This window comes from Pezoporus wallicus, unplaced genomic scaffold (assembly GCF_028554395.1).
Source record: "Pezoporus wallicus isolate ANWC-B61680 ecotype Strahan unplaced genomic scaffold, APGP_CSIRO_Pwel_v1 contig_6464, whole genome shotgun sequence".
Lineage (NCBI taxonomy): Eukaryota > Metazoa > Chordata > Aves > Psittaciformes > Psittacidae > Pezoporus > Pezoporus wallicus.
In genome coordinates this window covers 6,885,704-6,912,321 of record NW_026642130.1, presented here as the reverse complement: position 1 = coordinate 6,912,321, position 26,618 = coordinate 6,885,704, and the positions used below count along the sequence as shown (strand labels likewise).

At 42.7% G+C, this 26,618-nt stretch overlaps 1 protein-coding gene across 3 annotated transcripts in view; it reads left to right on the top strand.

Annotated features, from left to right (window-relative positions):
- The first annotated feature begins 557 nt into the window (after positions 1-557).
- KLHL29 (kelch like family member 29) overlaps positions 558-26,618 on the top strand; it is a 403,205-nt gene continuing 377,144 nt past the window's right edge. For all 3 annotated transcript variants that reach the window (XM_057427613.1, XM_057427614.1, XM_057427611.1), the window contains exon 1: positions 558-824. The gene's annotated coding sequence lies outside the window, so the exon portion shown is untranslated. The remainder of the gene's footprint in view (positions 825-26,618) is intronic.

Genomic DNA, 26,618 nt, shown 5'->3' with positions numbered 1-26,618 from the left:
AAAGAGACAGATGCAGATTTCCACGCGTAAAATCTGTGGTGACTCCAAGCACGACGGATATTAAAAAAAAAATAAATAAGAACAAAATCAGAGCAGTGCCAGGAGAGAACCGCACCGACCTATTCAAACACTCTTGCCGACTTCAGGAGGCTTTAGATCACGCCCCGGGAGAGGGATGATTTAATAAAACGGGGTAATACTTCTTTCCAACTACCCGCTACTTTTGAAGGCAGTCGGGAGACCGGTGACCTTTCCGCAGCCGCGTTCTGCCCCGGCACGTCCCCGCCGCGTACCGCGGGGGAGCGCTCGGTGTACAGCTCTACGTTGCGGGCCGCGAGGCGGGAGCTCCGCACCGCACCGCACCGCACCTGCACCACGCGGGGTGCAACCCTCCAGGGCCCGGCCGTCAGCGGGGCCAGAGCCGGGGCAGCCTCCCGCGGGGCGGGGCGGTGCGGCGTGCGGGGCGGGCCGGGCCGGGCTCCACCGCCTCCCGCCGCCACGGTGATTGGCCCGGCCCGCCCCTCGCCCCGGCGCCCAGGCCGCCTCCCTCCCCGGCTAAAGCGGGCAGTAGGTGAGGGGAAGGCGGCCAGACGGGAGCATGGTCACGGCTCCGCAGCAGCCCTCGCCGCCGCGCCGTGCCTCCCTGCCCGGCCTCCAGCACGGCTCCCGGCGCCCGCAGTCGCGGGGGGCTCTGCGTTAGCGGCGGAGGCTGCAATGCACAAGCCGCCGCCTCCCGCAGCCGCCGCGCATCCTCCTGCCGCCTGAGGACGCGGCCGCGCACCCGCGCTGCTGGCCCAGGGCCGCCTGCGCCCCCGCCGAGGGAGGTAAGCGGCGCGGCGGTTGCGCGCCCGCGGAGCTCCGCACCGCCGGCAGCAGCGCTGTGCGGTGCCGTGCCGTGCCGGGCATCGCCGGGCTGGCGGCTGCCCTGCGCCTGCGCTCGCTGCCCGCATTAAAAACTTCCTGCGTGCCTCCCGCCGCCGGGGGGCTGCTGCGCGGGGAGCCCGCGGGGGATCGTAATGTTGTTACGATGATTTTATCCTTTTGCCAGGATTTTTTTCCACCTTGGCGTGGGGGTCCTCAACCCCGTCGCTCACCCCCAACTTCAGTCGCTCGCCCGAGCTGCGGCGGGGAGCGGGGTCGGCCGCGCACCTCGCCACCTTCCCCCGCTCGCCTTCCCGAGCCCCGGCGGACGGCTGTGTCCCCGTGGACTCCCCACCCCTCCTTGGGGCCGCTGTTCCGGCGGATCGCCCCTTCCCACCCGCTGGCCCGTACCCGAAACTGCCTGGGAATGGTTCGGGCGCACCCCGGCAGACAGCCTGCCTGTCTCCCTCCTTCCCTCCTTTCCCAAATCCTTCCGTCGGGTCCCGCAGTACGTTTCCATTCCCCCGTCGTTTTCCCTCCTTCCCACGCGTGATGTGTACGAGGAACTTCTCAGCACAATGCTGCTTAAATGTATCTGTTGTGGGCATTTTTTAATCACTTTGTGCGCGTTGCCCACGGAGTGTATCGCCACGCCGTGTGACATTTCGTCGCTGGTGAGAGGTTTTGTTTGGCTGCTGTTCGGCTTTCCTATTGATGCTTTTTTTTATTTGGGGGTTGTTTGCTTTTAACTTACGTTTGAGCCGAAGTGCTGTCTGGCGCACAGACGCGCATCCCCTGGGTACCTGTTTTCAGTAGGTCTTGCTTAAGATGGGAGGGAAAAGCTACTTTGTTTTTATTTTGACATTGCGTGGATGTGACTAGCTGCTCTTGTCGTGAGAGGATACAGGTTTGTGCTCCCTGGGATTTTGGGTTCACGTTCCTTTGCCTCCCTGGAGGGTGAAGAAAGCTCTGGAGGAAGGGAGTTATGGGGATGGATGGTGGTGTTTTTCATGCACTTCGTAAATAGTGTGTGCTCATAGTCTCTGGGATTATTTTAATTTTTACTCCTCTGGTTTCATTTTCTTAACTAAAAATGTTCCTAGAGCACTGGAGATGGATTTATCTCCTCCCGCCACCAAAAATTACAGAGCCCTGGTCACAAAGTAGGTTGCTTAGCTTTTGTTTATTTTATGTGAAAACTGTTTAGGAAAAAAATAGCGTTCTGATAACTAGATTAAGGGGGATTTAATCACTTTTCCATCAGTGAAGGAAAAAGCCGCGCATGGTTGCTGCAGGTTTTTTGTTGAACGGAAGGTTATAGAGCACATTTCTGATAAATGAAGAAACTTTCTTTATCCTGGTATCCTTTAAAACAACTGAGCAAGTGTGTATGTGTGTACGTGTAGGCATGTGTGAGTCTCTGGCACTGATTTAAGCACATTTGTCAGGCTATCCTTTTGAGGGCAATTTTGAGGTACTTAAAAACCACACTACTGTAGCTTTAAGGTGACTGCAGATAACAGTATTCCTGTCTCTTATAATTAGCAATCTGCTGAAACTTTAAATCTTCCTTGATAGGTGAGATGATCTGTGTGAGAGAAGGAATAGTATTGCAGCAAGCTCTTCTTTCTAGTGTGTGTTTTTTTTCTTTTTTTTAATCCAAAACAAAGCAACAGTGAGTCTCTTCTTTATATTATTGTATTTTGGTTTAAACTGTTAATGGCTTTATTTTCTTCTTTCCTTTTCAATGTGGAGAAAAATAAAGTACAGCCATATTTTACACTGACATTTGTCTGTGTCAAACTTTAGTTTTAGGAGGTTTAATCTTTTCTGAATAATGTGCAGGGTGGTTGTTGGGTATTTTTTTTTTTGTGTGTGTTCTTATAACCTGTCCTCACTGTGTGTATTTATGGAAGTTGTTTTCAATTTAAGATGAAATATGGGAGCTATGCACATAATTTAGTGACCCATCCAGGGTAAGACTCAGCCAGCATATGTAAACTGTGTCTTTCATTGCCCTGTATCATATAGATATCTTTTTCTGTTACATCCATTTTGATATTTCCTAATATAAACTGAGTATCGCCTATCATATTTTAATTGAAAATTAAAGTTTGGGGTTTGAGTTAATACCTCCTAAAATACAGAATTATCACTGTGATTTTATTGAAAAGTTAAAAAACATCCAGTCGTACCATGTAATTGTCTCGCAGGTAAGGACCAGTAGCACTTAATTTGGATGATTTTTTTTGTTCATGTTTGTTTAGTTTCCTGTAGAGTTCTTAAATGAACTCTGAAATACATACTGGGTTCTTGGTCTGGAAAACTGCCTGACTTTCCTGTATTTGTTGTCTCCGGTAGCTTATGAAATGCATGCATAGTATGTCAACCTTTCCCTTAACAACAAAACCTATGAGCAAATGTTCAGTGTGAATTATATTACTGAAATAAAATATTCTATAGTTGTCATGGTTACAAATAGAGGCAGGGTTACTGGTTTTCATCTGCATGCTGGGGAGGGGGAATCTAGTTTTGTCACTTTTTAATTACATTTCTAATGAGTGGTGTTCATACTTAAGGTACCCAATATATTGGATACAAGGCACAGTGAATTAGATTTTTGTCGAAGTCTTGCTGAAATGAAACAAAAAGTGATAGTGTGTAAGAGCAATCCCTTTCTTGTTCATTTGTTTTTTCCAAAGCAGAAATCTTGAGGGAAACAGTAACCACCTCTGTTTTGCCTCCTCTTCTAGATTAGCGTGCTGCCAGGGCTGCTGTTCCTTTTCTTCGAACAATAATAAAAAGTATATCATGTGTATGTTGACTAGAAATCCTCTTAATGAAGGGAGAGGAAGACATGCATCTGGAAATTAAACATGATTTTTGGGTTTACTGTGCACTGTATCTGGTGCTATCACTTTGAGTTCTTGTTTGTGAGGAGAATTCATTGTCCCCAGGTTTGCTGTGCTCATCTCGCTAGCGATATTGCTTCACTCCCATGTGTCCCTATCCCAGGTTCCGATCCAGTGTTTTCTTTGGAGTGGCTCCAGTTCAGCACTACACTAGTGGCCACCAGCTCTGCATTAGGCCTTAAGTATTTGTAGTTGTTGATGCTTATCCGAATGCTGTTCTGTTTCTGCATGCCTATCTGCAATTCAGGCTTGTTTTACTGGCCTTTGAATTTAGTTCAGAGAACCAATGGACCCAGATCTTCTGAAGAACAGCAACAACAAAAAAAATAAAGCGGGATAGGAAGTTACTAATGTTTTTTCCTTTCTTCTCTGTGTACAGCCTCTATGTCTGAGTTTCCACTGCTGCACAGCTTTATGGGGAAGGAGGTACTCCTGAATCTGAAAATGGAGAAAGAAATTCCAGTCTGTCCTTTCTTGGTCAACCCCAGTCCCTTCCATTATATCCTTGTTGTGGGATTTAGTTTTTTAATCTTAAAACTGATATGTTGGGGTCTGTTTAATATTTTTTTAGCATCCCTTCTTTAGGTTGAGCATAGCATTACTCAGGTTCTTGCAGTGGCTTGTCCACTGCCTACACTGATGCTGTTGGACTTGCTGCCATAAACCACAGACCTAGGGAGCACAAATACCCGCGGGCCTTATCTTGCAGCTGCTCTGTTTGTAGAGCGTCAACTTCATAGTGCACCATGGAGGTCTAGATCGTTTTCAGATCATTAATTCTTTGTGCCGTAATGAGGGCTTTTAGCCAGCTAAAAATCTCAGCATGAATTAGTGGCTGACTTGGTCCTTCAGCTTTTTTTCTCTCTGTCTCTTCCTTTTTTCAGTATTTGGCCTCAGAGTGTGCTGATTCAGTAGCCTTAAATATAACACAGTATCATTAAAGTCTACGATTTATTTGTGTATGTATTGACCTTATTAATATACTTGTCTCTCTACAGAATAAATACTGTATAAATACCTCTGTCTTTAAGACCATAAACATACGAATCGGGTAACATTGCCTTAAATATACTTGCAGGTACTTTAATTATTGTATTAACCCTTTGTCACTTTTTTTTTTAATTTGACTTTGGGTTTTTGTCAGGTTACTCAGTACGGGGAGGGATTTTAGCATCCTTCTACTATGCAGCTAACTCTTTCTGAAGTTACTCATACATGGATGGAGCTCCTTTGCAAAGGTTGAAGACTGTCTTCTCAAGAAGTTAGCTGCCGACAGCAACTCTGCGCGCGAGGCCATATGAAACGTAAACAGCTTTGACATCCTTCTGTCACTTCTGGTTTTCCTTTGTTACCAGAAGTACAAAGAATTTTTCCTCAGCTATAAAGAAAGAGATTAAAAGGAAATAGATTAGAAGTCTCTTATGGGAACGCCTTTCTGTCAGATTTTTAAAAGTCAATGCACTTCACAGGTTGTGAACGTGCTGTTTACCTGTTGTGGTTAAACCAGAACTGAGCAGACGTGGTACAAGAGATGCCCCGAGAAGCCTTCCTGGCCCTGTTGTATGTGGCTGGTTACCTTTGTGCTGTCTTGACCGTCTGATAAATGACAGTAACTTGAGTTCGTAGTCACGCTCTTCAATAAACAATTTTATGTCGAGGATTAGAATAACAGAGCATGGAACAATTCTCTTTAATTTTTGTGCTGCATTTTTTTTTTTTGTCTGTGCTGCCTAGGCATATGTTTTCAAATATCCTCAACCTGGGTTTTTGCCATAATTGGCATTAACATCAGAAGAACACACAGGTTTTTGGTGGTCTTAATCTTCAGGTAACCTGTAGTGCTGACTTGCACTGAAGCGGTCTGCTTGAACTACAGAAAGACAGACTTAATTTAAAATTAATTCAGCATTTCTTTTCTAGTGTTTTGTGGTTCGTTCTTTTGTTTTTAATTCCCTGCCATCCATTACAATATGCTGTATGACATGTGATATTAAGTGCTAAGACTCTGGTTCAGGTTTGGTATAGCTTACTGGAAGATATGAATGTACAGTTCTTGGGTTTGCTTCCAGTTGTAGGTCTAAACTCTACATAAATACAGGTAGCATGCAATTTGAGAAAACCAGATTATTTCTAGGGGTATATTTTGGAACACTTTCAGTGCAGCAGTTGGCAAGAAAATCTGCCACTGATGCAATTCCTCTGCACCATTGCTGTTAACAGAAACCTGTTAGATGCTCATGCAGTAGGAATGGATTTTGGGCTGTCAGTGTAGTTAAGAGATGCTGTGAAGAATCCTTGAAGTTCATACAGAGGTATTTGAGGTAAAAATGGTGTCTCGTATATGTCTCAAACTCAAGGCATACCTCATTTGTTAAGCTGGACTTTATTCATAAATCTCTTGATATTCTTGAGAGATACTTATGGTCAGTCTTCACTTTTTTAAAAAAAAAAAAACACAACCAAACCAGCAAAACAAAAAACCACAAGCAAAACCAACAAAAAATCAACCCCAAAACTGATCTGTGTGATGGTACAGACAGTAGAAATCCTGGATTTAAAGTGTTATTTAAGAGCTTTTGCTTTAGACACTTCTTAAAGTACATGCTGATGAGTAATTAATAATTAAATCAGATAATTCTACTCTGAGAGGTGCTTTATCAGACCTTGTTGTAGGATTTTTTGAGTTTTTTTGGTCTGCAGAAGCAATGCTAGCACAGATCGTAGCATGCTGTAACCATGCAAAGAAAGTTTATCTCCTCAGACTGAGGCTTAAAGATGCTGTTTCCCTTAATTAGAGGGAGAAGAATTTAAATGCTGTTAGCTTTTTCAGCCACAGGTAAACTCTGGATTAAAAAAGGGAGGTAGAAGGGTTCAGGAAGTCCATTGTAATAATCACATAATGGGGAGCAACTTTAAAGTGGATGCAGCTGTGTTTATCTGTACTTTGAAATACGTATGTACTATGAATTTTGATTGACTTGTAGCTTGTTCGACACCTGAATTCATTCAATGATTCCTAACATATTGTATACTTCAAAAACTTAGTTTTTAACTTTCTCTTGATTTTTATTGTCTCTTGCTTGCCAAGAGTGGAACAATGCCAAATTGGAACACTTCATATTGCAAAATGGTTTTGGGCTTATAAAAGTCTAGAAAACGCTTTTGAAAACATATGAAGTGCTGCAGAATAACTAAATTTAGGCAGTATCTTTTTTGAGCTTACTAGTTTACGCCATCCATAAACTATGGGAAGGGGCAGGGGGGCAATACAGTTGCTAATTCTGTATGAAATTTCTTTTGGTTTGGAAGGAGAGGTAGAGCATAAAAAGACATATGTATGTAAAATGTAGAAACTGATTCAACTGTATCAGTTACGAACTGTATCAACTTGTATGCTATGAAACAGCTCCATGATGGTGCTTGTGTTAAGTGTATCCTCAATATATTGGTAGCAGGGTGGGTCAGCGGAGCTGTTGTGCATGATGCTGTTGTTGCTAGGAGCTCTGATGACAATGGAAGCTGGTTCTTCTGGTTTGGGTTTTTTCCCTTTCTGCCATTTTGAATGTCTTGTTCTAGTAAAATGTGTTGAAGGCTGTAAGATGTATCTCGGAAGAACTCTGTGAATGACAGAAATAAAAAGAATAACCTCTTTTCTCCAAAATTGTAGTCCCTGGAATAGGTAGGAATAATGGGCTGCTTGATAATATGACACTGGTTAAACTGTAAGGGTTCTCACTAAGAAACAGGAGGTTTGTATAAGTAGCTGCTTCACGGATACAACTTCTTTCCTTGTTATTCCCTCTCCCTTGGGGAGAGGAGTAGATGCAACAGAGCTTGTCCAGATGTTCTCCATCATGACTGGACTGCTCTGCTTTCCCCCTGGACAGTGGGTTTCACAAACAGCTCAATAGATTACATCTGAAAAGCCTGGCTACTACTACAGATGCTCTGTAGTTTATCCTATTTGGAGCAGAGAAATAACAAGTATACTAAGGATGTAGTGTGGTGAGGGGCTATGAAAAAATGTTGTACTTCAGTTTCTTATAAGAACGGTGGAAAGAAGTGTGTGGTTAACACTTCCAGGTCATCTGAATATTTTTTTTTAATAAAAAACAAGGCAAAATGTTAAATATACTGCACTGCCCTCTTTGTTGTGCTATTTTTGGCTGATCCTATAAGGAAAATAGATACTATTTAAACAAAATGCACTCTGAGTGTGTCTTCGCTTCCTTCTCTCCCCACATTGTTTCACATTTCTAAACATTGAGCATACCAATCAATATGCCATTAAGAAGTGAATTAACCTGGGAGAAGCTTGCATGTATTTACATGTAGTAGCTTGTTTCTTGGTCCATGGTTTTGTGTTGCCTTTCCACCATGTCATATATACATTCTTTTCTTTTTTTTTATTCATAAGAACACCCCAAATATTTGGGCAATTACTTCTAGGAGCAAGGTTTGCCATGCCCTATCTTAGTTTTGTGAATGTGAATTGCTGGTACAGCCTGCTGCAATGATCTGCTTGCAGGCAACATCGGTCAAATGCTTGTAGCTATGTTTTTGCTTCTGTTTTATAATAGCTGGACATCAAGGTATGAGGCTTCAGATCAAATGTTGCTCTTGGTTACACACGTGTAGTTATCAGAAATCAATGTTGCATAGACAGAGATGAAAGTTGGATTTGATCTTTGAGTTAAGTCTTGCCTCATTTACACTTATGCTAGTCTGGATTTTCTGTGGGCTGGATTGAATGCCCAATCTCAAATTTGGAAGTTGAGATTTTTGGCTGGCTGTGCCAACCCTTCATTTCCTATGGTGTTTGTACAAGTCTGAAAGTAAAACCCATCCTCTTGTTTTTTGAAGTGTGAGCCTTGAAACTGCAAGCAAATGTAATGAGATTTGATTAAAAGCTGCCTATAGCATATATGAGCAAGGGATGTGAGGGATGTGGTTCTGTGGGATCCTCTGGGGAACCTCTCAGTTGATCTTGGATGTGTGAATTGTCACAAGAGCAGCTGAACTGTGGACCAAATCCTGATCTAGTTAACACCATCTGTGGAGCAGACATATTCCAGTATGAATCTGATGTTGCACAGTGCTTCTGTACCCTGAGGAATGAATCACTTGTGAAATTCAACTGTGAAGGTCTTGAGGTCAAAGAAAGAGTCTGTAAATCTCAGTAGATGACAGCAGCTGCAAAGAAGGGGTTGAGGAGTGGACATATTTTGCACTCTCTAGTTTGTGTGGTCCAGGTGCTTCAATCCCTTTTGTTTTTTTCCTTCTTTTCTCTCACAGTTTTGTATTGTATAAAATGGGCCAAATTTGTCCTTGGCCCAGATCTGTGGAGTTAAATGAAGCAACATTTGGTACCCTGAAAACACTAGATAAATGTTCTGCCTGTTCTTTAAGATTATAAAATCCCCAAAGTAAAGCCTATTTTCTAGCACATTTTTCTTTTTGGACAAGAACTGTGTAATTTTATGATTAAACTTTTGGGCAGTTATAGTTCTGCAACGTCACAACCTTATTTCTCTGTGAACTAAATGGCAATGGGAAGTTGTAGCTGATATTTGAGTTGTTATTTATAGGAGGAAAAAATAGAGTATAGAAATGGTATAGGAATTAAGGAAACAAGAAGGCTTGCCTGAAGTCTCTAAAATACAGGACTGACTTTGAAAGTGGTACTCAGATACACAAATGCAGCTGCAGATGGAGAGGAGAATTGTGTTTCACTTGCTGCCGCAGTACTCCTTATGTTTTGTTTGGTTTTCCTCTGTCTTGGATAGAAATTTTGAAAGCCCAGTTGTGTGTGCATGGAGGGGATGAAATTTCAATGAGTTTTTCTTAAACTCACTGTTTCAGTATCACACTTGAGCAGTTCACAGCAGCATCCTTCAAACCTTCTTAAAAACTGTTTTTAGACAAATCTTGTGGTTGCAACAGCTAAGTTACTGAAGTATTGTATTTCAAGAATAATGCAAGTAAAACAAAACCCCAAACCCTCTGCTGCCTGCTTTATTCGAAGGAATTCATGCAGCTGCAATGCTCTGGTGGCAGAGTTAAGGTGGTCTGGGGTGGAGATCAAGAGTGACACCCACCTGGGTCAGGTTGAGAGGCTTGAACTCAAATTATGGCAATGATACAGGTGCAACTTGAGCCCAGGCATCTATTGCTTGAGGTGACGGTTAATCAGGGCAGTAGGTACCTCTGTACTTTTCATCTGGAGAAGCCAGTGGGCTGGTAGAACTTTTGCTGCATGTCATCTGAGTGGAAGTCCTGGTTAACCATTTCCTGCCTTCTATGTCCAGGCTGTACTGTTAATCATGCTGTTATTCATCTTTAGGAAAACATGAACAGGCTCAGATTCCCTCAAGGTACTTACTGAAATGATATTGCATAAGACAGATTGTAAGTCTTCCCCTGTCTAAATTTTATCTTACAAAATTAGAACGTACCAGTTCTCAGTTTTGAGTAGTCCTGTTACCTCTTGAATTATACTGTAGAATCATAGAATAGATAGGGTTGGAAAGGATCTTAAGATCATCAAGTTCCAGCCCCTTTGCCATGGGCAGAGACAACTCACACTAAGCCATGTCAGCCAAGGCTCTGTCCAACCTGATGTTGAGCACTGCCAGGGATGGAGTATTCGCAACTTCCCTGGGCAACCCATTCCAGTGCCTCACCACCCTTACAGTAAAGAACTTCTTCCTTATAGCCAATCTAAACTTCCCCTGTTTAAGTTTTAACCCATTACCACTTGTCCTGTCGCTACAGTCTCTAATGAAGAGTCCCTCTCCAGCATCCCTGTAGCCCCCTTCAGATACTGGAAGGCTGCTATGAGGTCTCCATGCAGCCTTCTCTTCTCCAGGCTGAACAGCCCCAACTTCCTCAGCCTGTCTTCATACAGGAAGTGCTCCAGCTCCCTGATCATCCTCGTGGCCCTTCTCTGGACTTGTTCCAACAGTTCCATGTCCTTTTTGTGTTGACACCAGAACTGCACACAATACTCCAAGTGAGGTCTCATGAGAGCAGAGTAGAGGGGCAGGATCACCTCCTTCAACCTGCTGGTCACGCTCCTTTTGATACAGACAAGGATACGGTTGGCTTTCTGGGCTGTGAGCGCACACTGAAGCTGTCTCATGTTCATTTCTCACTGGCCAACACCCCCAAGTCCTTCTCCGCAGGGCTGCTCTGAATCTCTTCTGTGCCCAACCTGTGGCTGTGCCTGGTATTGCTCCGACCCAGGTGTAGGACCTTGCACTTGGCATGGTTAAACTTCATAAGGTTGGCATCAGCCCACCTCACAAGCATGTCAAAGTCCCTCTGGATGGCATTCCTTCCCTCCAGGGTATCAACCGAACCACACAGCTTGGTGTCATCGGCAAACTTGCTGAGGGTGCACTCAATCCCACTGTCCGTGTCACCAACAGAGATGTTGAGCAAGACCGGTCCCAACACCGATCCCTGAGGGACACCACTCATTACTGGTCTCCAGCTGGACATTGAGCAGCTTCCTAGCTACTTCCATATTTGCTAACAAGGTATCTTTTGTCTAAAACCATATAATACCACCCCCTTATTTTTATATATAAAGATCATTTTTTTAACAATCAAAACTGTACAGCCTTGGGCTATTTTCTTGATTGGAAAACTGAAAGATGCATGTGCTCCTGTACCCCACCTTTTCCCCCCCTTCAACCAAAAAGCACACAAAAACACACACAAAAAAAAAAGAAAAAAAACACCAAAACCCAAAATAACCACCAAAAACCAAACAGTAAAACCCAAGTGCTTTGTTTTTTTGTTTTTTTCCTCCATGCTTGCCAGGCATAGTAGCATGAATTTTATTTTTGTTAGAAATATTTTATGTATTTAAGGTGTCAGAAACAGGAGTGTAACTTATACTTGTAATCGTGATTCTAACTGCAAAGCTGCTTTTGGGAAAAGACTAGCCATCAGGATAGTATCCAAGAAATGTCAGCACTGGTTTCACGTGGTTAATCTGTTACTCTTAGGCAAAAACTTCAGAGCATGGGCATTATGTTGTAACTGTTACATGCACAAATAAACTGCTTAGTCTTGGCTTGCTGTGTAGGATAACCGAAGTGTATTTCCCTGTAGCTGCAATCAACACACCAGAAGTGTGTGCAAGAGTGATGATTGTGAAGGGGTGGTAGAGTTTATACAATACAATACCAAGTGACATCATTGCTCTGTAAAACCCTTCACCTCAGATGAAATGGTAAATATAACTCTGAATCTCTGGGTGGGCTGTTGGCAGAGGGGAATAAACAGGGGATCTTTGAATCAGAAACTAAGAGTTTCTGATCTTTGAGCTAAAAAACGTGCTAGCCAAGCCTGCAGCTGGCTTACCAATTGGTATGTGACCTGGCTGCCACTAGAGAGGGACGGAGCTCTATAAAGAGCAGGGGTGCTTTACTTTATATAAAGTGCAAATTTCAAATAAAAGATTTTTTTGTTGTTGTTTTGGTTTGTTTTTTTTTGTTTTACAGCTTTGGTTTTATTTGAGGGTACAAAAGGAGAGGATGAGTGTTTATACCCAAGAACAACTTCATAAGCAAAGTTTTGTTGCCCAGAAACATCTTTAAGAAGACGGAAGGCTTCATATTCCATGTAGAGATCAAACTTGCAAATATTCTTACCATAAATTAACAATTAACTGCAAACTCTACTGTGGAAGCTGAAAACAAATTTCTAACCAAGCTGGGTAAACAGGGAAAGTGCCATATCCTGTATAAAATGGAAGCACAGAGGCTTCCAAAAGAACTTGGAAAAGCAGTGTAGTTCTTACATTTTTCCTTTCTGTGACGTGTTTTTATTCTGCTTAGCTTTATTTAGCTGTGACTCTGAAGTTCTGCTTCACCACCACCCCTTCTTTCTCCCCCTTCCTCTTCCCACCAAAAAGAAAAAAAAAAACCTAGAAATTGTGGGGCCAACTTCAGCTCCATGTGTAACTGCAACTGCTTTTGGCTGCGTTAGGGGTGGGTTTGCATTGTCTGATCTGCCAGTGGCCCTACTCTTCCAGTTTGTGTTGTCAAATCCATCTGTTTTGCCTACATACATATATAATATATATTTTCTCGAAGTAAATGCACATGCACTCTGCCCCCAAGTTGCTGAATTACCTTTTTTCTCACTGTATCTTAAGCCTTCAGTTCTCTTTATTTTTACTTTTATCTCATTTCAGATTAATGGTAAAGCACCACCCACAGTTTTTGAGCATCATAAGAATGGAACATGTAGTGTTAACTTCAGTTTATTTTGGAGGGTTTTTTTCATCCTTGCTTTTTCTGCTTAGGCGATAAACACTCACCAGACAAGGGCTGTTTTTTGACTGTACAGTTAGGGCATCCTTCCTAGGTGCGCTTTGTGCTCTAATTTCACGACGGAGATTATTCATAGCCTCTGAAAATGCTGCTGCTGTTCACCCCTTTCTCTGTTTTAGTCTACAAAGTTTCTGTTATGCTGAGCAGCATGTAATATCACTGCCCTTTTCTGTTTCTCTTAATTGCCTTTTTTTTTTTATGAGGAAAAAGCATCCTGAAGAGGTAAAATTAACATTAAAATAATTTTAGGAATCACAGAATGCTTTAATAGTTTTGTTTTTAGCTTCTAGCTCATGTTGTAATGCAGAGAGACTTAGCAGCAAGCATAGGCTCGCTAGTCAGGGTATATCTCTTTCTTCTGGAAAGCAAGTATGTTCTTTGTCTCACTCCATTAAAAATAGTAATCCCAAGAATATATTGAAGGCTCTGAACTATTTAGGAGGTGGCTGTTGCTGTAGAGGTCCACAGTCACGCCCACCAGAGGGCATTTTATCACCAATTTCTTGGGGAGAAAGTTTCTTAAGTCATGAATAAAGTAGTAAATATTGGATGGTAAAGCAGTATATGAAACATTGTGCAGATAGCTTTTTTGTTTATGTATAAATACATATGCTTATTTCCTGGCTGTATTTATATGTAAATAAGTAATGATGTCAGCTTGAATGGTTGGGTTTCCCCTCTGCTTTCTAAATACTTTCTATTTTTACTCAGGGATAATCTGAGGAAAAGGAATTCTTTAAAGCTCTCCCACAGCTGGTATAGCCATCAGTTACCAGGAAACTGGTCTCCCTACCAAGCAAGTGCAGCAGATACTCTGCATGACTACAGTGTACTTCTGCTCCCCCCCTTTCTAGGGCACTCAAAAGCAGAGGCTGATGTTCAGGAGCCTTGCTCATTTAGGAGGCAGGAATTTGCAAATATACTTAATATTGAAGCCCCTGGATCTTAAGGAAACACTTGGCAGCCAGGGAAGCGTACATCTGCCAGATGGACCTGACGTCTTGCGTTTGGCAGCAGTTAATGCTGAGGCGTGATATGCAAAATCCAAGAGTGACAGCTAGGAAATGAATTTTTATTTTTAAAACTGTATTTTGGTTTTGTTTTGTCTTTTCTTTCATCTGTCTTCCGTTACGAAATAAAGCCTCTGCAGGAAGGAAAAAACCCAACACACTTCTCAAAATACCTTCTCTTGTCCCTTTTCAGGATGCTTCCTTGTAAAGCTGACATCTTGGCTGAAGGTTGGGCTGCCCTGGTTTAGATATGTGACCTTCCTCAGCCTGGTACAGCACACATAATGTGATTAATTCCCTTTGGTTCCCTGTGGACAAATATATTCACTCCACCAGAGCCCCCACGACTTGTTTTGCAGCCTCAGCAGAGGCCTGGGGTCATCTGAGACTAAACTACAGACCTGGGCAGGGATCTGAACAGCCAGTGTTGTGACATGTACACAGAGCAGTGGTAAAAGCCTTTCTCTCTGTGCGGGACCCTCTGTGCATGTGTATGGGACACAATGGGAATGATCTGAGTAGAGACTTGGATACCCATCATAAGTAAGGTTCTGGGACATGTGGTTAGAACCCCATGTTGTATTTGTGGCCATATGGATAGAGATGGAAATTATTCAGAGCATGTCTGTTGCTTGCTAAGAGTAACTGATGCCGTGAGGATGGTAATGATGAAATGTAGAATTTCTTTTTCTTGTTCTCCAAACTGTTCGGGTCAAAAGGCAGCACCTTGTTAGGGTGGAGCAAGCACAGACCTTCCACCACTCCACGCTGAATGAAGTGCGCTCAACAAATGGTGCTTGGGGAACTGTGTGGAAACAATTGCTCAGACCTTAAAAACAATGTTGCCAATGAAAACGAGATGGAGAATTTACCAAGGCTAGCTCCTGTCTGATCAGCAGCAGGCAGTCTCCTAGTAAAATGCCTGAATATTTTCACCCTCTTTATTCAGATAGATCCTTGAGCCAGGAAATACTTCTTTTTCCCCCAGCAGTGTTAGTGTCTGTGCAAATAAACAACTTGTAAAAGAACTTTATAAATCCTGTAGGACTGAAACTTTGAAAAGCATTTCTAGCTAGATAGATTTGCTTTCCAGAACTGACCTGGTGATTCGATAAGACCTCTGTCTTTGCCACCTTGTCTTCTGTGAGTTTACTAGCTTAATACTTGCAGGGGTTGTAAATATAAGTTACGGGTAAGAGTGGAGGGAGTTGTTTTTTTTTGTTTTTTGTTTGTTTGTTTTCCTTTTAATTAATACTTAAGGGCTCAAGTATAAATTAACATTAAAAGGGCTTTGGATCTGATCCTGTAGTTATTTCCTTTGCTTTTAATTTTGCCTGTGGTGATGAGCTAGACTAAGTATAAATGTGGAGACTAAACTGTAAAGACTCAAGTGAGCCAGTGTTGTAGTGGATGAGTTTGTCCGCTAAGAACTTTGTTAGGATTAAAAAAAAAACAAAAACAAAGGCACTCCTCTGTCAGGATAAAAAAAAAAAATAGATGGCAGCCAGCACTAAGCTGTTTTGAGGGAGACAGGATTTGAAGGTGAGAAGGATGAAAAAGCCTGTTAAATCTGCAATTATTGCAGCAGTGCAAAGCTCCCGCAACACTATAGTAACTCATATTAGCAGAAGAACCTCGCAATCTGGTTTCCCTGCTGTTACACTGGGAATAGATACTACTGCTTCCTCTCATTTCATTAGCAAGGACCATATGAGGTCTCAGTGTAATTCTGAGCTAAAACAAGCTCATATCTAGGTTTCCTACAGAGTGACTTAAGGATTTGACCTGGCTGCTGTTTGTATCTTGGTGCTAACTTATTAGCACTATAGTTATTGTATCAGAAACAATTCATTGTCTTCCAAAGTATATGCAAAAACATACTTAATTTCAGTATATTTTAATTTTGGCATTTAGGTCTGTGGCGAAGTTCTGGGGTTTATTTGCTCAGTTAGGAGGACCATGTATCCAGCCGTGTTGTTTGACAGAAGTAGCGTGTACCAAATTGAAATCTTATAAACATGTTGATTATTCAGTCTTTGAATTGGTATTTTGACGTGCTTCAGCAGAAGCCTTTCATATTGAAAACAGCTACTTGTCACCTTTGGTTAACTTGGCTGCTTTGATCAGTCTGGTGTTGGAACACTGATTTAAGGCACCTCTGGAGCAAGAAGGCCCTGGGGGCGGCGGGAAGGGAAATAGTTGCATTGGAGCCAGGTGACCACCCTGCTTGAAAAATACTTTTGATCAGAGAAAGGCTGTCTTTCACTTTCTGAATTCCATAATAAAGGGGAAAAAAAAATAATCATTATTTTGTTACTCTTCTTGCACCTTGGGGCAGTCTGCCCACCAGAGTTGGCAGTATGTGCCTGGGAAAGGGGAGAAACTTGGATACTTTCAGGAAACAGACTGGAGAAAAATCCGTGTGGTTTTAATTTGATGTAAACACAAAACCAGCTGTTTCCAAATTTTTGTCTGACCAGTGCTTTCCTTGGGAGCAGGAGAGGCTGCTGATGGTGCAGAATGTGAGCTTCCCCCAGAGCAGAGGGTGCTTGGAGAAGGGCTTTGTAGGGGATGCAAACCAACAGGGAGCAGAAATGGGCTAACTGGTGTCACCTGCTGGGAACGAAGGTTGATTTATAGGATTTAAGTGTTTCATGGAAATAAAGGCTTGCAGAGCCTAGCTGAATCAGCTGGGACCAGAGCTGCAGTGCTTCCTTCACAGAGAATGTGTTCCACTTGCTCGTAGCTGTGGGCTTATGTCTCCTGTTGGAAGGTGTTTTATACTGCTGGAGGATGTAATGTGGAGATTGATAGAACCATATGAAAACTCCAGTTGGAAGAGAGCTGTAATGATCATCAAGTCCAACTCCCTGTTTCTCACAGGACTACCTAAAACTAAACCATATGACTGAGACGGTTGTCCAAATGTTCCTTAAACTCCAATGGGCTTGGGGCTGTGACCACTTCCTTGGGGAGCCTGTTCTAAAGACTGACAACCCTCTCAGTAAAGAACCTTTTCCTAATGTGCCATCTTAACTGATGCAGCTTCCTTCCAATTCCTCACATGCTGTTGCTGGTCACTGGAGAGAAGAAATCAGCAACTACCCATGCTGCTCCCTTTGAGGAATCTGTAGACTGCCATGAGGACACCCCTCAGCCTTTTATTCTCTAAGCTGAACAAAGTGACCTCAGCCACTCCTCCCAGGTCCCCCTCTGGATGCACGGCAGTAGTCTGATGTCCTTATGTTGAGGTGCCTAAAACTGCACACAGTGTTTGAGGTGAGGGCGCACCAATGCGGTGTAGGGTCAGACAGTCGCCTCATTTGGCTGACTACCTAAGGAATGCTTGATGGGCACTGCAGCCTCATGTTCAACCTCCCCATCAACCCAAGCCCTGGGACCTGAATGAGAGTGATCCTCTCGTACTCCCAAGAAGCTGATTCAAGCAGTCTGGGGCCCTAGCTGGGGCCTCTCATGATGAGAGTGCAGGTCCTGGGGCCTGTCTTGGTCCAGGATGGGTGGCATTTTGGTTCTTTTTAATATTGATGACTAAAAATAAACGGCAGAGTTGTTGGCCATCAGTGCTTGTCTGCAACCCACGTCCTGCCCTAACAGAGGCCGCATGGGTTGGTGGGAAGGTGCCAAATCTCTCCCCTGCCTTGAAGACTCAGAGCTCCTTCCCAGCTGCTGAAAGCCTCAACATGGCTGTTGGCTTTATCCAGTCAGGATTTTAGGAAATGGCCTGGTTGTTTTTCGAATCTGTCCTTAGTATTTTAAAAATCAACAAAAAAAACTCTTAGAAAGAATTGTTACTTCAGTGCATCTGTTGTACTCCTGGGGTTTACTGCACCTGAGGCTTTTGCTAGTAGGCAAGTTAAAAACTTGATCAACATATTTAGAGTCATAGAGTATCTCACGTTGGAAGGGACCCATGAGGATCATCAAGTCCATCTCGCTGCTTCTTGCAGGGCTACCTGAAATAAACCATATGACATATGTCCACTTGCTCCATGAACTCTGACAGGCTTGGTGCTGTGACTTCCCTGGGGAGCCTGTTCCAATGACCAGTCACCCTCTCAGTGAATAACCTTTACCTAATGTCCCATCTTAACTTCTTTTTTATCAATTACAAATAGAAACAGATTGCATGGTTGGATATTTGGTGTAGTTAATAAGAAAACCCCTAAAATAAAGTAAATAAAAACCAACAAAAGCCCTACCCAAGGACATTTTACACAGGTTGGTTAGTAGCTTCTCCTGTACTGGTAATAACTAACTAACTAGTAGTAAGTAACTAACTAACTATTAGTAACTAACTAATTGTTATTATAAGTATTGTAGGAATTTGGTAGGGTTTGACTGCTAAAAGAAAATGTAATTTTAGAAAATGGCAAGCAAATTTTACTTCTGGAGAACTGGATGTTGTATTTTGAAGATGCTTTTTAGTGTTGCAATTTTTTGTGCCCTCAAGAAGCTGAGGTGGTTAACTGATACATGTTAGGGAAGGAAGAGCTGGTTCATCTTGTGGTAGCCAATATGATAATGTTTTCTTTGTCTGAAGTTCACATGCTCTCCGTGGCTTTGTTTTTTTTTTTTTTTTTTTTTAAGAATGATCATTTTATTTGGTGTTTTTCAGGGAAAAAAAATAAATCATCTTTTTTTTTCAAGGGCTAATTGTATTGTATCCAGATGAATGTCAGCCTAAAAACAGGCTGACCATGGAGCTGCCAGACGTTTGGTCCATCTAATCATGTACCTACTTCCAGCATACTTCCAGCAGTTCCCATGGCCAGTCATTTATAATAAGAGAATTGATGCTTTGATTTGAGCAGTTGTAATTATCTTTGTCCCTCACTACCTTTCAAGGATTATTCCAGAAGTTAAGTACCTTGTACTAAGAGTCTTTTTTTTATCATGGACTCTTAAATCTCTTGATGTTCTTAATCATGTAAATGTGTCCGATTGCTTTGGGGGGATTCTTGTATTTTTGGCCTTGTCAGCTGCTTCCTGCTTCAAGCTCTGCAGTCTCGTTAGACGTTTTGAGACTATCTTATTTCTATCTGTTCTGTAACTTGTAGCTTTTATTGAATTCCCCTTTGTTATGAGACCGAGAGAAAGGAAACTGAAGTTATGACTTCTCTCTGCTAGTCATGATTTTACATTTTTATTTCATCTATAAGTCTGCTATTCAGTCTTCAGTCTGCCTTCAAATAAGCATCTCCACATCCAAAATATTGTTGTTACGGTCCTCTGAGCCCTCTTTTGAGTCTGCAGTATTTCCCTTGGATTTGGGTGTCTAGCACAGAGAGCAAGGAAGCAATACTGTTGATTTGATAGTAGCACTTGAAAACTGCATTATTGTTCAAGCTAGCACACTGGAGGTTTTTTGGTATTGCTTTCCCTGTCTGTCGGGCAGTAGTTTCAGGACTTTCCATGACCTCTTTAGAATGGACCCATATGAATTTCACTGAAATACTTAAGTCTAGCTTGCCCTCCCCAAGATGAAATGACTCAATTTATTCTACTTATTTTAGTACAGGTTATCATTTGTGGTTTTGAGGACCAGAGTTTCCCTTTTACTTAGCTCAGTGGCACTTCTGAGTGGTCCTGCAGCTTAAGACATTTTTAGGAATCTGAACTGGATCTTGTTCTATCTTTGGAACTATGTTAATGTCAATAAATTTGTGGATGGATTCTGATTTCTCACACCTATCAAGGATTCTGCAGTTATATATGTTTCCATTCTTTACCAAAGCTGACATCAGTAGGACATAGCAATTTGCTAAAATTTGGCTGTTCCCTTACTGTTCTGAGGATTAGATGCTAACTTTTGTCTCTTTCTTCTTTTACTCTCATGAATACATGAAGAGGAGGGGAAGAATGACCAGTATGACTCAGTGTACATAGTACCCTCTCTGTTTGACAAGCTGTACAGCCCCTGAGGTTTCTGTTGGCTTAAGCTGGAGCACTAGCATCTACCTGTGTTTGGGAGCCTCGGGTCTATACTGCAGCACACTGGTGTGTGTTGGATTTCCCCAGCTGAGCAATGCCCTTCTCTGCTTGTGTGTCTCATCCCCATCCCATCCTTTCTTCCATGTGGCCTTTATAATGAGTCAGGTTGAATTTCTTTCAAAAACTTGATCAAAAAATACCCCAAACCCAATTTCCCCCTCAACAAATACAGCTTTAGCTTCTGGCTGTCATTTCTCAGGTGTTGGAATAGTTGTCGCAAGGCTTCTACTTCTCTGTTTGCTTGTGCTGATTTAAGCTTAACGCAGCTGATTTATGAAATATACCCTAAACAAAGTTGGCTGACTAGGAAGGTGTTGTGTTTTTTTTTTTTTTTCCACTTCATGGGAACTTAATTACTGGGGGTGGGAAGGATTTGGGTGTCTGGTGTTTTCCTGGTTTTGTTCAATTTTCATGAGAATTAGATCCAGACATAAGTACCGTGAATTTCTTTCACGCTGCAAATTCTAAGAAAATATCACTTATAAACACTGAAACAAACAAACAAAAATGTATCCCTTGCTTGTTTGCTTTGAAGTAAGACTCATATAATCAAATGACTCCAGAAGCTGGCAGACTGTTTTAACAACAACATCAAATACGATTAAAGAAAATACTCAGTTGGCAACCATTGGACCTTTATCACAGTTAAGGCTTCTCGGTGCTCCTGAAACACTGTGAGAATGAATAAATAACCATATTTGGAAAATCTAAGGCGATAGTGACTGTTTGGCCCCTGTCTTGCCATTCAGCTCAGTGGCTGTGTGGAGATCTCATAGCAGCCTTCCAGTATCTGAATGGGGCCGATAAGGATGCTGGGGAGGGACTCTTCATTAGGGACTGTAGTGATAGGACAAGGGGTAATGGGTTAAAACTTAAACAGGGGAAGTTTAGATTGGGTATAAGGAAGAAATTCTTTACTGTAAGAGTGGTGAGGCCCTGGAATGGGTTGCCCAGGGAAGTTGTGAATGCTCCATCCCTGGCAGTGTTCAAGGCTGGGTTGGACAGAGCCTCTGATGACATGGTTTAGTGTGAGGTGTCCCTGCCCATGGCAGGGGGTTTGGAATTTGATGATCTTAAGGTCCTTTCTAACCCTAACTATTCTATGATTCTGTGACTTTTTGCATTTCTGCAGTGCCTTTTGCTCATGTGTGTCAGACTTTGCAAAGCTGTACGGGTGGAGAAGCTGAGATGCAGAGAGGAGAAGGGCTTTGCCTGAGGCTCTCAGATCAAATGTATTCCCAGTTCTGGTGGCAAAAATTGTGAATAGCACGTTTCTCTCTAGGCTCAAGTAATCTGTTGTTCTGGAAGCCAGAAGTATTTATTTGTGCCTAGGCAGTCTGGAAGGTGACCTGCCCTCAGGGGTGGGTTGATGTGTCTCAGCTGCAGTGTGGAGGTGAAGCTTTGCTTGTGTTTCTGGCAGGCTGTAGGGATGACAGGCAGATGTAGTTTTATTAACTGCTAAGGACAGTCTTAAAGTAAAATTTACTTCTAATATGAGTGCCCATTCTAGTCCTCACAGAATGGATGGAGAGAAGACAGTGATATTGTATAAATTTTGCCTCCCTCCTTCACCTCCAAAGACTGAGGAATATTCTTTGTCATATGCTGCCACAGCAGTGCCTGTGGCTTTCAGCACTTGAATTTTGCCACTTCATTTTGTGAAATTTCAGTTGTATACTGGGCTATAGGACACTGCAGGCTTCTTAGTGAGACCCTCAGCCTGCTCCAGTGTGCCTGTGTGATGACTGACACCCCCAGAAACTGTATCAGAGCTGGTGAATGTGGTATGCACAGGGGCAGGAAAAAAGAGACTGGAGCTCTAGCAAAGACATGATTTCAAAACTGCGACTAAGGCAAGGTTTTCTGAGTTTGGCTAAGGAGACTATGATGAGGATTGCCTTGGACCTATTTAATACAGGAGAGTTTATGTAAGCAAAACTGGAAGGAAAAAAAAAACAAAAGTTGTCTATGCTTTGTGCCAGGTTCCATGGAGGTAGAGGTTGAGGTTGAGGTTCTGTAGCTGAGTGACTTAGGCAGGGTGATGAAGCTGTCATGCTAAAGAGAAATGCATGTATCTTTGGTTTGGTGGTTGTAGGATGCTAGTGTAGATTAGAGCTGCAGGTTCTTAAATGGTTGGGTTATGTGTGTAAGGTTGGGTAGCAGGAGGCAGCAATATTCTGGTTACCTACAAGAATGTGGGTAATTCTGATCTGCCATACAATGCAAAGAGATACTTCTGGCACCAGGGCTGTGCAGTGCACCTTTGCACTGTCACAGTGACAAATGGAACTTACAGATGTGTGTAGGGCAGTGGTCAGTCAGAAGGCTATCTTAATGGGTAGTCTTCATCTTATTGCTGCTGTATGGCTGTGCGGATTACTCTGTATTGCCTGCAGGTAGGTTTTTTGCTTGAAAAACCAGTGAGTCCTGAGGTAGGAAGAGCTTTTTATGCGGTTCTGGGAATCTGGTGCCCAGACACCAGCAATAGCTGTCGGGTATCTCCTTCTCAGTAGCACAAGAAAGCCAGGGCTGTCGTGTGGGACTGGCACTCTTCAGCAGGAGGGTATCCTTAGAGCATAAAGCTGGGGCTCAGGCCAGGATCGGAACAGCATTGGGAAATGCTGCTGCAGAGATGAGTGGTATAAGCAGCAGGTATCAGAGCAAGCAGAGTGTTAGAAATCTGAAGCCCTGTCCAGAAGGGAAACATCCATGGAAGGAAAGTGGAGTGTACAGGAAGGAAATCATAGAGCTTTTCTTGTTTGAGCTTAAAGGAGAATTAAGAGGATAATCTGCTGTGGCAGCTGCCAGGTAGCTAGCGTACTGCTGCGTTAGTGATGCACCAGTCCTTTCCTAGCACCCGCAGCTGGCAGCTGCTGATAGAAGGATGTGGCCATGGATGGGCCAAGTGGAAACAGTCCCTCCATTTGGAAGAGGGAAGAACTTGGCCTATGGAGAAAAGGAGAGCAGTTACACAGAGCAAATACTTCCTTTCTGCTTGGAATAGGCGATGATGTTAAAACCCTAATGAACCAGGTTGGACGGTGCTTTGAGCAACCTGGTTTAGTGGAAGGTGTCCCTTCCTGTGTCAGGGGGTTGGAACTGGATGAGCTTTAAGGCTCCTTCTGACTCAAGCCGTTTTATGATTCTGTGATTTCCAGTCAATACAGGCTGCAGTGTTTCTTCTGCAATTCTGAAAACTTTCAAGATAGCAGGAAGTAGCAACTGAGAAGGTTGTTTGTACTAATCTTACTACTGAGAGCTGTTAAGTACTTGTTCGAATTGTTGTATTTCTGTATTTGAAAACTATCTGAGAAGCAAAATACTGTCCAGCTATTTTCCAGTTGCATTCTTCTGTCTTCCAGTTGCATGCTCATAGAAGTTGACCTTGCTTTCAGCCTGAGAGTGTTACCAACTACCTCCCTTTTTCTAGTTACTACTTGATTTAATTGCCTTATCTCTTAGCTCTTGCACTGATGGGGTTTCTCTCCATCAGTCATGTACCTCCTGATGCAGGTATAGTGAAAGTCTTCAAGATTTGAATGGTGGCTGTGGCAGAAAACAGTTTGAAGTATTTAACCCTTTGGGGGAATGTGTTGCTTCCTAACAAACTGGATGGGCCACCTTATATTTTTCTTTCTACAAGCAAGCCAACTGTACTGTGGGCTAGTGGGGCTTGCTCTGACCTGAGGATCCAGAGGTCATGAATTCCCATTTCCCTTTTTTGGCTGTTCATAGGCATTGTTTTAGGAATGAGAAGTTTCTGCTGGCTTTGGTATTTGACTGCCACATAGGAACTGGACTGAGAGGCTGTCACAGGGCAGCTTTCTAGAAGTGACTTCTTTCATCTGGCAGTGACATCTCGCCCAACCAACAAAGCTGCGTGTGCCAAATTATGTGCTGGTTTGGTAGCTTCGGTGTCTGGACCACAATCTTTTCTTAGCATGGGAACCAAGTCCTGGAGTTGGGGTTTTCCCTATAGTTACCCACTGCCTGGCAACTAATCCTGGCAAAGTGCACATAACATCTGTCATTATTAATTGGTCTCTGCAAGCTTCCACCTACATCTCACCTAAGAAGCAAAGGTTTGTGCTTTGAATTCAAGCAGGGTCTGGGTTTACACTATCCTGTAAAAGCTTATGATTACAGAGTTAACTGGTTGTTAGAAAAGACAAAACTAACAAGACAAATAGTAAGAAAGTATCCTTTAAAAACATGTTTGACAGTTGAAAGAAGCCTGTTTTGCACTTACAAAGGAAAGTCCTGTGTGTTTTTACAAATGGTTGTGTGTTACTGGCTTATGCCGCTTCTGGACAGTTCAACAGTTAAGTGGTGGTGCAACGCAGGCAATAACAGGAAAACTCAAACTGATGGAGAGTGAGCTTAAACTATATAAAAACTTAAATGGGTAAAATCTCTACCTTAAGTCAGAGGAGAATGTTGAAATGTGTTAGTTCACAGAAAGGGATGTCCTTTTGAATCCAGCTGGACATTTTCAGCTTGAAAAGAATATCAGTGACACAGGTAGATGCCAGATCTGTTCTGTAAAAAGATGTCAGTCTGACTGCCTGAAATGAAAACTTCTCCAGCTCCATGCAGTACCGCTGATAGGTCCTTCCCCGCAAGGAGGTTCAGGAGCAGGAAATGTGGCTCATCAATCAGGCAAGTTTCTTGACGTCTTTTACTATTTTTTCATCACTTCTAGTGACAGAGGGCAGGCAGCATTTGCTACATCATTTGGTTTTGGGCTGATTTATGTTTTCCAACAACAAAAAAGTAGCACTGGGTGAAAACAGTAGCATGAGAGTGAGTTCAGTCTTGCAAAGTAGACAGGCAAACTAGTCTGCTAGGAAGTATCATAATTAAAACCAAACTACAGTTGTCAAAATAAATGAACAAAACACAGTTTATGGTACATTAACTTGTTTGCTTACTTGCACATAACCAGATTCTTTTGGATTAACAATTGGTCTCCTGCTCATTAGTGAGCATTAATTAGATTCTATTGTGGTATGTACTGGCAAAATTGAGACCAGGGAAAGAGAAGGAAACAAGAATTGTTGGGACCATGACCAATACACTGTTAAGCACTCATTGGCTTGATCTGAATTTAAAGGCATAATTTCAGCTTTTCTACCTGACAGGGGCACACCAGCTGCCTGCAGCCCTCCAGGACGACAGGAAACTTGCTGTTGTTCCCTGCCATAACCCAGTTGCTCTGTGATTCAGGTTAGGTCAGTATTTTGGGTTGGTTTTTTTTTTTTTTTTTGGAAATGTAAGGGGTATTGCAGACCCTCTTGTGCTGCCAGACCGGGGCCGCACCCTGACCCTTTGCTTCTCCCTGTCATGCTGGGAGGTGAGTGGTGCAGCTCAGCCATTTTAGTGTTCCACCCGTTGGAGCTGCAGCTGCCTCCGCTGTTACTCATAGCTTTCCCAGAAGGTAGAAGATGAAATTGGGGTGAGTCTTGCCACCTTCTTTGCTGCCTGTGAGGCTGTGAATGCCATATAGTGAAAACTGACTGTAGAAGAAGTTCTCATGTTGCTCCTGAGTGAGCTAATGGCTGTGTCTGAAGCATTTCCATGCTACCGACATTGGGAATGAAGCACTGGTTTCTGTCACAGTCACAAATTCAGTCTGTGCAACAAAGGAGACTTCTGCATGTCTGTGAAGGTGGCAGAGGAGATGTTTTAGCATATGCATTAATTCTTAGAGAATGATTATGTGGGGCAGGGTTTTTCCCTGTCTGTATCAAGCAGGTTTCTCTATTTGACTGGTGAGTGTGACATGAGTAAGAGACACAGGAAAGAAACTGCATAATTTGTTTATCTGTGTTTTAATCGGATCACTTCACAGTTCCACATTTGTGTTCTCTAGCTATCTCAGCAAGTTTTTTTGGATAACAGTAAAACACGAGTCATGTCACTCTTATCTTTTCTTGCTTCACCAAGCAGGACTCAAATGAGGAGGTCAGTTACACTGATACTGAGCCAAAGAGCCTCAAGAGATTTTCATCCAAGAAAAGACCACAGTGGCAGACACACTGAGGTGATGAAGCTCCTTAGTGTTTCTAGCTTCCAGAATGCCAAGGAAGAAGCCATTTTTTCCTCATAACTGAATGTTATTTTTTCATCTTTGGTGGGAGGTAAAGAGCTTGCTCTTCTCTTTGTGAAGCACTTGTTGATCGGTGTTCTCCTGTCCTTAGCGTAGGTGTTTGTAGCATCTGTAGTCAGAGGTATATTTTTTTTTTTTTAGGAAGCTTCTTTATTCAGAGAAATATGATAAGCAAAGCCAGATTGAAAGAGTTTGTTATGCTTGGTCTCCAGCCCTCCATTAGTTACATACTGCTGGCAAGTTTGGAGGGTTGCAAATAGCTACTGTTCATGCTGAACTTCTTATTTCCAGGGTATTACAACCTCACTCTAAAATGCTGAAGTACTTCCAGTGATTTTAGAAGAGACACAAGTTAATTTTAGAATTT